Genomic DNA, 12,700 nt, shown 5'->3' on the forward strand with positions numbered 1-12,700 from the left:
TTAGACACACTGTACAGCGAGTGCAGCAAGGTGGAGGTTCCCTGTTGTTTCGGGTGGCGGTATGTGGGGCCGACGTACACCGTTGGTGGTCATGGAAGGTGCCGTAACGTAAATGCCATCCTCCGACCGAAATAGCAACCACATCGGCAGCATATTGGTGAGGCATTCGTCTTCGTGGACGACCATTCGCGCCCCGATCGTGCACATCTTGCGAATGACTTCCTTCAGGATAACGACATCGCTCGACTAGAGTGGCCAGCATGTTCTCCAGGTATGAACCCTACCAACATGCCTGCGATAGACTGAAAAGGGCTGTATATGGGCGACGTGACCCACCAACCACTCTGAGGTATCTATACGAGTGGGACAATCTGGACCAATAGTGCATGTATGAACTTGTGGAAAGTATGTCACGACGAAGACAGGCATGCATCAATGCAAGAGGACGTGCTATTGGGTATTAGAAGTACCGGTGTGTACAGCAGTTTGGACCATTGCCTCTGAAGGTGTCGCTGTGTCGTGATACAACATTCAGTGTGTGGTTTTCATGAGCAATAAAAAGGGCGGAAAAGAAGTTTATTTTCATCTCTATTCCAATTTTCTGTATAGGTTCCGGAACTCTCGGAACCGAGGTGATACAAAAAGTTTTTTGATGTATGTAATAATGTAGGTAGCAGGAGTTGATGCAATTTGGTACTGTATCCAGTGCGAGAGATCGATTGTGATTATCTCTGCGTGCTAACGCGTCCCAAGAAGCGTTGCAGCACCCGTCTAGGAGGCGAGGCTGTCGCGCTAAGGAGACGATTCTGTGGTGCCAGCGACTAGGAGCTGTGTCGCACTCTCGTCTCGCAGCATTGGAAGGCAGTCTGTCAGACACCAAAGCCCTTGGGTCTTTAGCTGATATTCTGAGTATCAGTGTGTGCTTAGCTGTGGCATAGTTAAATTGCAAGTTTGAAACTTCCGCAGTGAAGATTTTGAGTTGAGTCGCTCAGGCCCCTCAGATGTGGAGGCCAAGTTCTGCAGATTACTATCTTCACACGATTAATCTGTTATAACTACTCGATAGATCCGCCTATCCGGCACCATATAATGTTTTATTTGATATGACGTAGGTCTAGTGGAATGAAGTACGTTCTGGACAGCGCGGGATGTACCCAGCTCTTTGTGAAGTGATTCGACGCCATTAACACTCTGCAGCATGTTGTCCATTGATGATTGCGACCGGTTTCGTAACTAATTTAAGCATGTTGGAGAAGTTGCTAGGCTACACACGGAAAGGTGAAAATTGCATGTATTTGATGCTTCGGCACGTTAATAGTATAACTAATAGTTAATTCCTTATCTGAGTCATATTCTAATCGATACAATTGTTATAAGTGCTTGCAAAAATAATTATGTTGTTTTTAGTATAAATTATTAGCCGTACCATCATGATACCTCTAGCAAGTTTTTATAAGGAATTCCACCCATCTGTAAACAGTGTACTGCCTCTGCGTTACCTATTGCACTCCCTATTGTGCCAATAAACAAGAAAATGTGTGTTAAACACTCCTATACGGTAAACTATGTGCGTTAGCTGATCAGTTAAGGTTTTACAAGCCCTATTATGAATGCTTTTAACGTTTCTGCTACGATACTGGAATAGTCTTAGTACTTCAATGTTTTAAGCTATCGATTTAAAGTCTTAGAGGTTACCCCTCATGTTGGTTAGAAGAGATACATTAAAATGAAATCAGTTTCATGTTTGGGTTACCTCTCTGTTTTCAACTGATTAGTGTCAGGCTTGCCATTTTTCCACATTTATTTGCTTTAAGATGTTGTGTTTTGTGGTTATTTTACAGTTTGAACTTTTCTCTTATCTGTTTGTATTATCGAACTATATGTAACCACTTGACCAGTTGTGCCCATGAGTGGAGGCAAAGGCTATGACGCAAGTCTTCTACAACTGAATGGAAGCTGGACGAACGTGATATGTTGCATTTCGTGATTTTACAGGAAGCATGTTTTCAGTGTTTACGTGGCTCAAGCTGGGGATTGCTGCAGTGCCGTCATGCCACGTTAGTCCACGGAATTCTAGTTGATGTCGCCATTTGTAAGAGAGGTCAAAGAATCATACCATAACACAAAACCATCTCGTAATCAGACATACATTATTAGAAACGTACTATACAGCATTAAACACTATCAGATCCACTTTTTTTCTCTTTTCGGATCCGAACCAACGTCTGGTACAAGACCGGTAGCTGATAAGGATTAAGTAACACATAAGTATGTTGAAACACTGGATAACAGTACTATGGTCGCAGAATGTTGTGTGATAACCTTGCTTAATGTGAAACATCTTGGTATATTTTGAGCCTCATAAATTATGTTAATTTCACTTTATGTTTTTTAGTACAATCATCATGAACTGACTGTCTTTGCATACGGTTTGGCTGATTTCCGTCACAGAGAACGGTTTATTCATCCGATATTCGTCAATGACATGTTTCCAGTCTTCAGGAACTATACGTTTAAACAACTTCTTGTGACGCTCTGTAAAATACCCACTACGAATCAAATACAAATAGAATAATCAGTCAGAACATCATGACCGCCTACCTAATCGCTGGTACGTCCGCATTTGGCACAAATACCAGCGGCGACGCGTCGAGGCATGGTAGGAATGAGCCCTTGGTAAGTCACTGGTGGGAGTTGGCACCGCATCTGCACACACGGGTCACCTAATACACGTAAATTCTGCGGAGGGGGAGGGGGGGCGATGAACTCGGACGCCACATTCGGCCACATCCCAGATATGTTCGATCGGTTTCAGATCTGGCTTGTTGGGGGGCCAGAACATCAATTGCAACTCGGCACTGTGTTCAAAAAATGGTTCAAATGGCTCTGAGCACTATGGGACTTAACATCTGAGGTCATCAGTCCCCTAGAACTTAGAACTATTTAAACCTAACTAACCTAATGATATCACACACATCCATGCCCGAGGCAGGCTTCGAACCTACGAATGTAGCAGTCAGGTGGTTCCGGCCTGAAGCGCTCTCAACCGCTCGGTCACCGCGGCCGGCGCCACTGTGTTCCTTGAATCACTGCATCACATTTCTGGCCTTGTGACATGGCTCATTATCTTGTTGAAAAACGCTACTGTCATCGGGAAACATAATCGTCATGAAGGAGTGTACGATACTACTTAGTAAACGTGGTGCCTTGCACTAGCTCCACTGGACCCGTGGATACCTACGTGAATGTGCCCTAGAGCGTAACCGAGCCGCCGCCAGGTTCTCTCAGTCCTGCAGTACAGGAATTGTTCTCCTGGCAGACAACGTACTCGTACCCTCCCATCGCCATTATGAAGAAGGTATCGGAATTCATAACACCGTGCAATGTTCTATCATTGCGCGAACGTGTAGTGCAGATAGTCACGTGACTATTTCAGTCGTAGTTGTCGATGTCGTGGTGTTAACATTGGCACATGTATTGTTAGTTACCTGCAGAAGCCCATAGTTACGAGTGTTTGGAGCACTCGGCATCGAGCACCAGAACCGACCGATGCTCTCTGCACTTGGGGTAGCTAACCGGAGATTGCTCTACAGAGTGGTCGCAAATAAGCTGAAAGAGGCTGAACTGCCAGAGGATGCTCTGCACAGCCCTGCGCATAAGCCCATGCCGCTGAACGCTTCCGAGCGATAAGCAGCGAGAGCTTCTGTTCAACTTCCCGCAACCTCGGTTGGGAACTCCCGAGCAGGACTCTCTCGTTCTTTGGCAGGGTTTTTCAGTGCCGAGGGCCTGTTGCTGAAGGTAACCCAACGCACTGTAGGCCATTCTCTTACTACCACGCTCTCCCGTGCCACGCATTGCACTTTGCACAGAAAGGCCGTAGGAGCCCACCTCTTCTGTAGGTACACGGAAAATATTGTATTCTTACGAATAACAGCCAAAGTTGTCGTTTTCGGAAGAAGCAACATTGTCGCACACCTCTTAAGATAAAACAAATAAAGTAACCTTATGCAGGAAATGTGTCCGATCCCTCCTGCATGTGCCCTTAATGGCTCGCAGCAAAGCTCCAGCACAAGAACCGGAAATGGCGGCTGACCTCGCCAGCTTTTCCGTCCAATTCGCCAAGATCTAAAAGGCCGTTGCCTAAAAGGATCGGCAGATCGCTGAGCAGTAAAAGCTGATCGAGCTACTCGTGGAGTGAGCCCACACAAATACAAGCAACTCACATAGGCAATTGCCGCAAATATCCTAGATATGCCCCCCCCCCCCCCCCCCAAATCACTCGGGCGGTCCAAGTACCGAAGGAGCCGAAGCTGGAGCCGGAACACAGAAAACGGACCATGGCAGTAGGTCGGTCAACGTCACAAATGCCGAAAAGATACACAGAAAAAGTGAGACTAACTCGAGAGGCAACCGTTGAGTGTTGTTGCCAGCTCCACCAACATCACATAGCAACATCAACAACACAGGGAACAACACAAACGACCCTGTCACTGCAGCATATGCAGCTGCGCTGAACCTTATCACATCTTCGGCTTGTTCCCCACCTGCCATTATACACAACTTCGGAGATGTTTGTCTCTTAAACAAAGAATTTAGCAATAACCACAACCCCACGACAGATTACACAAAGCCCACTGGGAACCATGAACAACTTAATGGTCTTTGTGAAAGAAACCAGAACCTTTCTGGAAAAGGCAGAGCAATACGTGATCCCGAACCGCGACCGAAACAGTTCACAACGAATTCACTGTCCTACACTGGGAATGCATTTGTGTAAATTGAATGAGTGAGTCCGGCAGAGTGACACCGTCGCGCAACTACACGGTTGAGCTGACCGACACGGCCAAATCACGCGACCTGCTGAAGATGAAGCTATTTCTTCGTATAGTCGTAAATGAAGCTACTTCTTTATGTGATCGTAAATGTAGAGCTCTACAACACACTGCGACCTCCTTCCCCTAACAATGCCACAACTGCCAGCGCTTTGTGCATCCGGGTATTCGATACGGTCTCCCTCCCCACTGCCTCAAATGTGCTGGTGGTCACGTAATTCAACATTGCAAGCTCCCCATAGAACACCAGGCAAATGCACCAACTGTGGTGGGGCCCATCTGGCCAACTACAGGGCGTGTATTGCCTACAAGAAGGCTCTGAGGCGCAAAATAGCTAAACACGTAAGGCCTATCGCCGTCACAGCTCAGAAACCGGCCCCCACCACTCCCCCCTGCGACGCCCTTACTGGAAGCAGAATATCCTTGGCTGGAGTGGTAGCTGACACTCCGAGCAGTGTGGGGCTGAGGAACCTCAGAACTGCACACCCACACAGGAAACCCCGCCCCCGCCCCATCCCCCCAACCCAGCAACAGGCACACAGACAAGACAGACGACACCCAACACCACACCCACATGTTACATCACAAGACACCAATAACAACATGAACCTACCCCCGAGACCACGGATTGCAGCCTACCAGAAAGCACAGGAAATGCACCTACACAGGAGCAGCCACAGCGTCAGAGAAGGTGGAGGAGGAGAAACAACCAGACGAGGGAACACGACCACACCACAACAACTACACGGACAACAGGACACCAATACGTTGATACACAACACGAAGACCAACCCAGCGATCCACAGAACACAAGAACACACTCGCTCACCATAGAGACCACACAGGTGGTCACAACTACTCCACAAACAGCTGACTCACAACCAGACCACACCCGACTCCAACACAATTACCAGCTTCTGCCAACACTTCCAATAAGCCACAGGCCGACACTTCCAACATCAACACAACAGTCCTGAGAGTAATGGAGACATTATTCCCCAGAAACACGACCACTGAAGTAGTTATGAAGATAAAGGGGTGTGTCTCACAACCCTTCACACAGTTCATGTTGGGCTCGCTCAATTGGACTAGCATACAAACTGTTATCACACCACTGTTTACACCAATTCGCGGACAACACGCCCCACCAGTCTTGTAACGAAACGTCAATACCAACTCGCAGGTCTGGCTTTGGAATGCCAACGGGGTGGTAAAAAAAGAAAAGAAAAGAACCCAACTGGCTGCCTTCATGGAGCGAAAGGGTATCCGAATCGCTCTTGTGAATGAAACACTGCTTACACCTCACAAATAGCTAAACATCCCAGGTTATTTATTGTACCTATCGAGAAGACGGCAAGAAGGGGGGAAGCGGGAGGCCAGCATCCCACAGACATAAAACACACGAACATTGAGTTCCCTGGGTTTGAGAGACTAAGGGATACCGTCGTAAGCATCAGGTTCAACGGGGCTAACACTGCACTGGTATCGCTGTACAACCCACCTAAACATATAGTAATATGCGATATCAGTGCAGTTCTCAACAGAGCACTGAGAGGAAATCTCCATTGGAGATTTAAACTCAACACATCCCTACTGGAATTCACGAATGCGGGCCTCCAACTGCAAGAAATTATACGAACATGCACTAGGCCGAAACTACATTATACTCGGGCCGGATGTCCCCACGGGCGCGTCCGCACAGGTCCGACTCAAACCAGACGTGTTAGCCACAGCCCTCATCAAGGGCATCACATGCACACTCAACCTTATAGTTGAAAACAATCTGGACTCAGACCACATGCCTGTAATACTGAACACGGACGGAACACTGCAGAATACAGAACCACGCAGGATCCTGAACTACAAGTTTGTGAATTGGACCCTGTTCAGGGAAACGCTTGATAGTCGTATATCGGACACTCACGAAATAAAGAACACCCAACAAATTGATTGGCGGTGCAGACTCTTACTACTGCTGTCCAAGACGCAATATCTGACACCATTCCACACACAACACTATACTATACGGCCCTGCCTTAGGAGATCCGGGGCCTTATCTACAAATTGCAGATTCACAGATTCCAGGGACTAATATGGGAGAAAATACGAACATTTAGAAACGAGCAATGGGAGCAGAAACTCGCAGTGCCAGATACCACACGTCGTGGCGTGTGGAAGCTAGCCACACACTTTATCATGGAGAAACATTGTATTCCTATTCTACAAGGACCAGACAGCCTTGTATACGAAGTAGAAGGCAGGGCTTATGGCCACAACACTTGCAGCGTCCTTGAAGCCGAATCAGACTCCTGCAGACCAAGTATTCCCACTTGAAACGGACCAGGAGGTTACACGATTTTATCCCAGCCCACGTGCGACGTTATCAGACGTACTAGTACAAATGAAATTATTTGGGCTATCAAGTATACCAGTGTTAGAAATCCTCTGGTCCTGATGGCGTCCAGAACCGTGTCCACCAGGAGTTCACGGATAGAGCCGCAAAGTACCTCACACACATAAGGAATGCCATCTTACAACTGCAACACTTTCCTGACTTTTGGAAGGCGGCCAAGTACTTATGTACGGGAAGACAGGGACAGACCCTCCCACAAAATTACCGAACCATCAGTCTACTGTGCTCGCTCAGCTAGATTGTTGAGAAGATAATACTAAAACGCAACACTAGGCGCTGCACCGCCAGTGACACCCTAAGACCGGTGTAATCACCACTCAACAGCACAACAATTCTTTCGAGTAGTTGAACATATAACATATGGCGACAACACGAACAAAGCCACAGAGGCCATGTTCCTGGACATCGATAAAGCTTTCGATCGTCTCTTGCACAAAGTCCTTTTACGTAAACAAAGCGATGCCGGTTTCCCCAACGCCCTCATACGTCTATGTTTCAACACTGACGTGCAAAGCAAACAATCGACACAACACGTTATCCAAGCTGGAGTATCCCAGGAAAGCATTCTGGGGTCCATCTTGTTCATCATCTACATTACGCACGATTAGGACGACACTCAGAACTGCCGAGCCTTGGTGGAACGATGGCGTATTAAAGTAAACGTCGACAAGTGCGAAGCAATCCTATTCACACGCAGACCTATGCTACTGCGCAAACAGCAACATTATACATAGGTGGTAAGGTCACAGTACATACCCGCCCAGTACGTTTCCGAGAGAAAGTCAGAAACTTCGGCGCGTCTGGCTGGACTGGAAACTTACAGGGGAGCGGGAGCGTGGGCGGGGGGGGGGGGGGGGGGGGACGAGGTGTAAGCTGCAACCCCACCCGGTGCTCAACAGGGAAAGCAGAAAGCACACTTAATAGGAGGGTGTCGAGGTCTATATAGATGACGTGATCAGACCCCTGATGACGTATGCAGCTATCGTCTTGGGATATGCAGCTCCTACACGCCTGCGCCGCCTGCAGATCTTACAGAATGCCGGCCGCTGTGGCCGAGCGGTTCTAGGCGATCCGGTCCTGAACCACGCGGCTGCTACGGTCGCAGGTTCGAATCCTGCCTCGGGCATGGATGTGTGTGATGTCCTTTGGTTACTTAGGTTTACTTAGTTCTATGTCTAGGGGACTGATGACCTCAGATGTTAAGTCCCGTAGTGCTTAGAGCCGTTTTTCTTACAGAACGTCGTGCTACACATCATTAGCAACTCTCCTTGCTACACTCGCACTGCGGATCTCCACAACGAGTATCACCTTGAAACCCTCAAGGAAATATTCAAAAATCCCGCCACACGGCTGTACTGGATTTCGAGACACTCGAACAATTCTTTCATCCTTACTCTGAGAAAATATGATCGCAACCATAGATGGGAACATAAGCAGTCAAAGACTTTGCTAGCTAGGCCATAACCACCCATGCTGAGCTAACATACACCATCAAGCGACAACATCGGCAAGCGCCTTCATACCAGTAATTCAGACTGGCTATGCCAGTTGCTATCACAGCCGACCAACAGCTACAGCACAGAAGCCGACAAGTTCGCACACTAAACAAACCGCAAACACTACCCTACACTGTGAACCCGATACATGACCTAGTGAACTCTGCCCAACTGTTACAGGTCTGCTGATGCACGTCAAGAAACCAACGCCAGTGCCCAGCAGCAGTCGGCGAGTAACAACGCTCCACAATGCCTGCGTGATATCCCTACCGACAAAACCGACCCTTGCATGACCTGTCCCAGGCAGCAAGAAATCCGATACTGCTCTTACAACTGTCGTACTATCGCAGAGGTGTTTTCCCTTGGCTCTTGCCTCGGAATTTTTTTTCCTCTACCCTTCAAACCGCTACCCTTCGTCCAAGTTTCGACCCAATCTGTCTCCAGATGGGCGCGTATCAATGGTTAATCACAACCAGACTATGCAAACATCGCAGTACCCACATACTGCGTGACTGAAAACTAATCAGTATGCAGAGATGGCAGTAGACCTTTCGTGTTGGTCATCATGCCGTGTGGGTGTGGAGACGCTCCACCCTATAAAAAAATAAAAAATAAATAAAAAATCGTTTTCAGAAACACTTGTACTCTGCCCAGCGTTAAAGTCTGATGTTAGTTCCGCCACAGACCACCCAGTCTACGACGTCCGACATCTGTAATGAGGGGTGGCCACCCTACTCCAAGACTTCTAGACGCTTTCATATCACTCACCACAGTACATCTCGAATACCCGACAAGTCGTGCAGTTTGCGAAATTCTACTGCCGAGGTTCCGGACCATACAATACGCCCTCAATCAGACTCAGATAGATCGTATGCTTTCCCCGTTCTACACACGGACTACACACTGGCTGATATGCATGCACCGTACGTGTGTCTGACTAGCAGTCATTCCTCACCAGGTGGCTCCGCTATCGCCTGGACGGGTTTGTATCGATAGTAGGTCCATGGTCGTTAAGTTCTGGCTGATCGGCGTATAAGAATATAACGAACATATTGTTGTTCTGACGACACAACGGTCTGACTAAATTATCAATTTCCTACCTTCACCATGGGTCAGATTCTGAATATTTGTCACGACATGTTTTAATGCAGATGACACGGTTTCTTTAGAGACCATTTTGGCAATTAATTCATTCAATAAATACATAGATGCATGTCCTGTATTCATGTTGTGAACAGCAAGGTTGTATCATTCGTATTGACCTCGATAGTACGTACCGAAATGCGTAAGGGGAGGGCAGTATAGTATTTGTTGTGAGTCAACACATAAAGTTGTACAACTCTCCATTATAGCGTCCATTTACCGTTTTTTACAGCCTTCTTCAGCTGTTTAGTGACGCAGCTTACACTCCAGCTCTATCTGTGACTGATCTTCCTCATTTGCAGAAATTTTAAGTTTAATATGGTGCAAGTCACATTGTTACTACCCTTTCTCATTTACAGCAGTTTTAAGTTTAATATAGTTCAAGTCACGCTATCTGCATGTATTTAACCTTGATGTACCAAACCTTGAGCTGAAGTCATGGTCAAAATTCTCTTACATTATGTCAAACTGTCTGTGATCGGAGGGTTTTGAGGTATGAATAGTCCGTAGATTTGTGTAACCGATAACTCAGTGCTTAAGTGGTGCTTTACCGACGCATGCCGATGGTAATGACTTGGAATTATCTTGAAACTCTTTATGTGCGCTCAGACTAAATAGTGAACATAACTATCAACTGCATGGGACATGTTCGAGTGTAATCCTCTTCAGTGTTTAGCAGCCATGTCCCCATTCTTAATCTTCTGCTGGAGAGTTTCTTCTCGTCGTCAGCTTGTCACAAAAATATTACTAAAAGTCTTTAAATAAACTCGCGTGTCGTTCAAAAATTGTTCAAATGACTCTGAGCACTATAGGACTTAACAGTTGAGGTCATCCGTCCCCTAGAACTTATAACTACTTAAAGCTAACTAACCTAAGGACATCACACACATCCATGCCCGAGGCAGGATTCGAGTCTGCGACCGTAGTGGTCACGCGGTTCCAGACTGAAGCGCCTAGAAGCGCTCGGCCACAGCGGCCGGCTTTCTGTGAGATGTCTTCGTGGTATCTCGCCTGCTCTTATTGTTCATAACATTCACTTGCGTCGGTAATGTATTATTACCACATGACTCATATTCTATAACCAATGTATAGCATGACAACTGCCAAGACTACAGAAAGAGAACAAACATTTTGATGAGCGGACGGAAATTCATAATGTTGTGCAAAAAGAAAATCGCACGAGGGAGTTTTTTACACGGCTTGCCCGACTGACAGTCCAACACCTCAATCACTTACCCACAATGCCCTTGCTGATTCAGGCTGCTCTGTATTGAAGTTCCCGTTCTTGGACCGTTTACTGTTTACATTTTACCTTTTTTTTCACGGTTCAGTACGTCTTCTTCTTCATGATCGACATGTGTTCAGTTTTTGACGGGCTATCCGCTGGGGCATCTTACCACTAAATCTGAGGGGGATGCGATGGAGAGTCTCCTTCCTTATGAGCAGACATGAAACCTGTCTTGGTTACGTGCGACATTTATACAGTGGACAGTCGCTGTTTTTCAGGCTACAGTCATCTAACGGTGTTTTGTGGAACTATCGGAAATTGACACGATGTAGATGGGACTCATACTTCGCTGTTCCACAAGAAAACGTGATGTCGGGAAAATGTTATAGGCCACTTCCTTCCGCCCATGCAGTTAAATTTTATGCTTCTCGATTTCAAGTTTTTAAGACAGTTACATCAAGTAGTTTGACCTTGTGTAAATGATTAAGGTTTAATAGTCTTGGCTCCTCCCCCTTTCTTTTCCCTCATCTGTCCAGCCCCCCCCCCCCCCCCCATCTACCCTTTGCTGTGGTTTATCATCTTCGTGCCAGCTTTTTAGTGTATTGTTTTAAGTTAGTGTTAAGTATTGTGCGTCTTTTCCGAAGCGTTGCGAACAGAAATCATACTGTCGCTGGGTGTTATTTTTTATATCTGTTGCGAACAGAAACCAGACTTTCACCATATTTTTTTAAATTTGGTGTCTACTATTTTACCTGTCTGCTTCCTGTGTATTTTATTAGCATCGCTACCGCTTTGTTTTACGTTTTAACTTCCACAATTTTCGGCCATTTTATAATTTAAGTCACCGTTTTTATCGCCAGCATTTATTGTTTATTATATTCTTCCTATGTTTTAAAAATTCTGTAGGCTAAAGAGCGGCGTACTAAGCTGCTTCCAACCCGCCCCAAATAAAGGAAAAAAAGCAATCTTGGCAATTATTTAAGAATATTTGCTAAATAAAAATTTGAAATAAATGCTTGGTAATTTTTTTATTTAATTTGTACAACTCTACCGTCCCGTCATCAATACCGATTTATGTACAACTCTATCGTCCCGTCATCAATACCGATGCTAGCAGTTTCAAGAGTAAAACAAATTATTGACGACTCGAAATAATAGATTTAGTTTTAGGAATAATCGGGCAGCGGCCTTGCCGCAGTGGATACACCGGTTTCCGTGAGATCACCGAAGTTATGCGCTGTCGGGCGTGGTCGGCACTTGGATGGGTGACCATCCAGGCCGCCATGTGCTGTTGCCATTTTTCCGGGTGCACTCAGCCTCGTAATGCCAATTGAGGAGCTACTCGACCGAGTAGTAGAGGCTTCGGTCAAGAATACCATCTTACGACCGGGAGAGCGGTTTGCTGACCCCACGCCCCTCCCAACCGCATCCTCCACCGAGGATGACACGGAGGTCGAATGGTCCCGGTAGGCCACTCGCGGCCTGAAGACGGAGTTTTGGAATAATCAAGTATTTTATAACGTACGTAGACGAAGAAGAGTGATTCTGAACTTTGATTTTGGTAGCAGTGGAGACTATGGAGGAAAAA

General features: G+C 46.5%; 1 pseudogene; it reads left to right on the top strand.

Annotated features, from left to right (window-relative positions):
* Nucleotides 1-12,291: 12,291 nt before the first annotated feature.
* On the top strand, nucleotides 12,292-12,409 carry LOC126177923 (5S ribosomal RNA; annotated as a pseudogene).
* Nucleotides 12,410-12,700: the final 291 nt, after the last annotated feature.

The sequence above is a fragment of the Schistocerca cancellata genome, chromosome 3, assembly GCF_023864275.1.
Source record: "Schistocerca cancellata isolate TAMUIC-IGC-003103 chromosome 3, iqSchCanc2.1, whole genome shotgun sequence".
Classification (NCBI taxonomy): domain Eukaryota; kingdom Metazoa; phylum Arthropoda; class Insecta; order Orthoptera; family Acrididae; genus Schistocerca; species Schistocerca cancellata.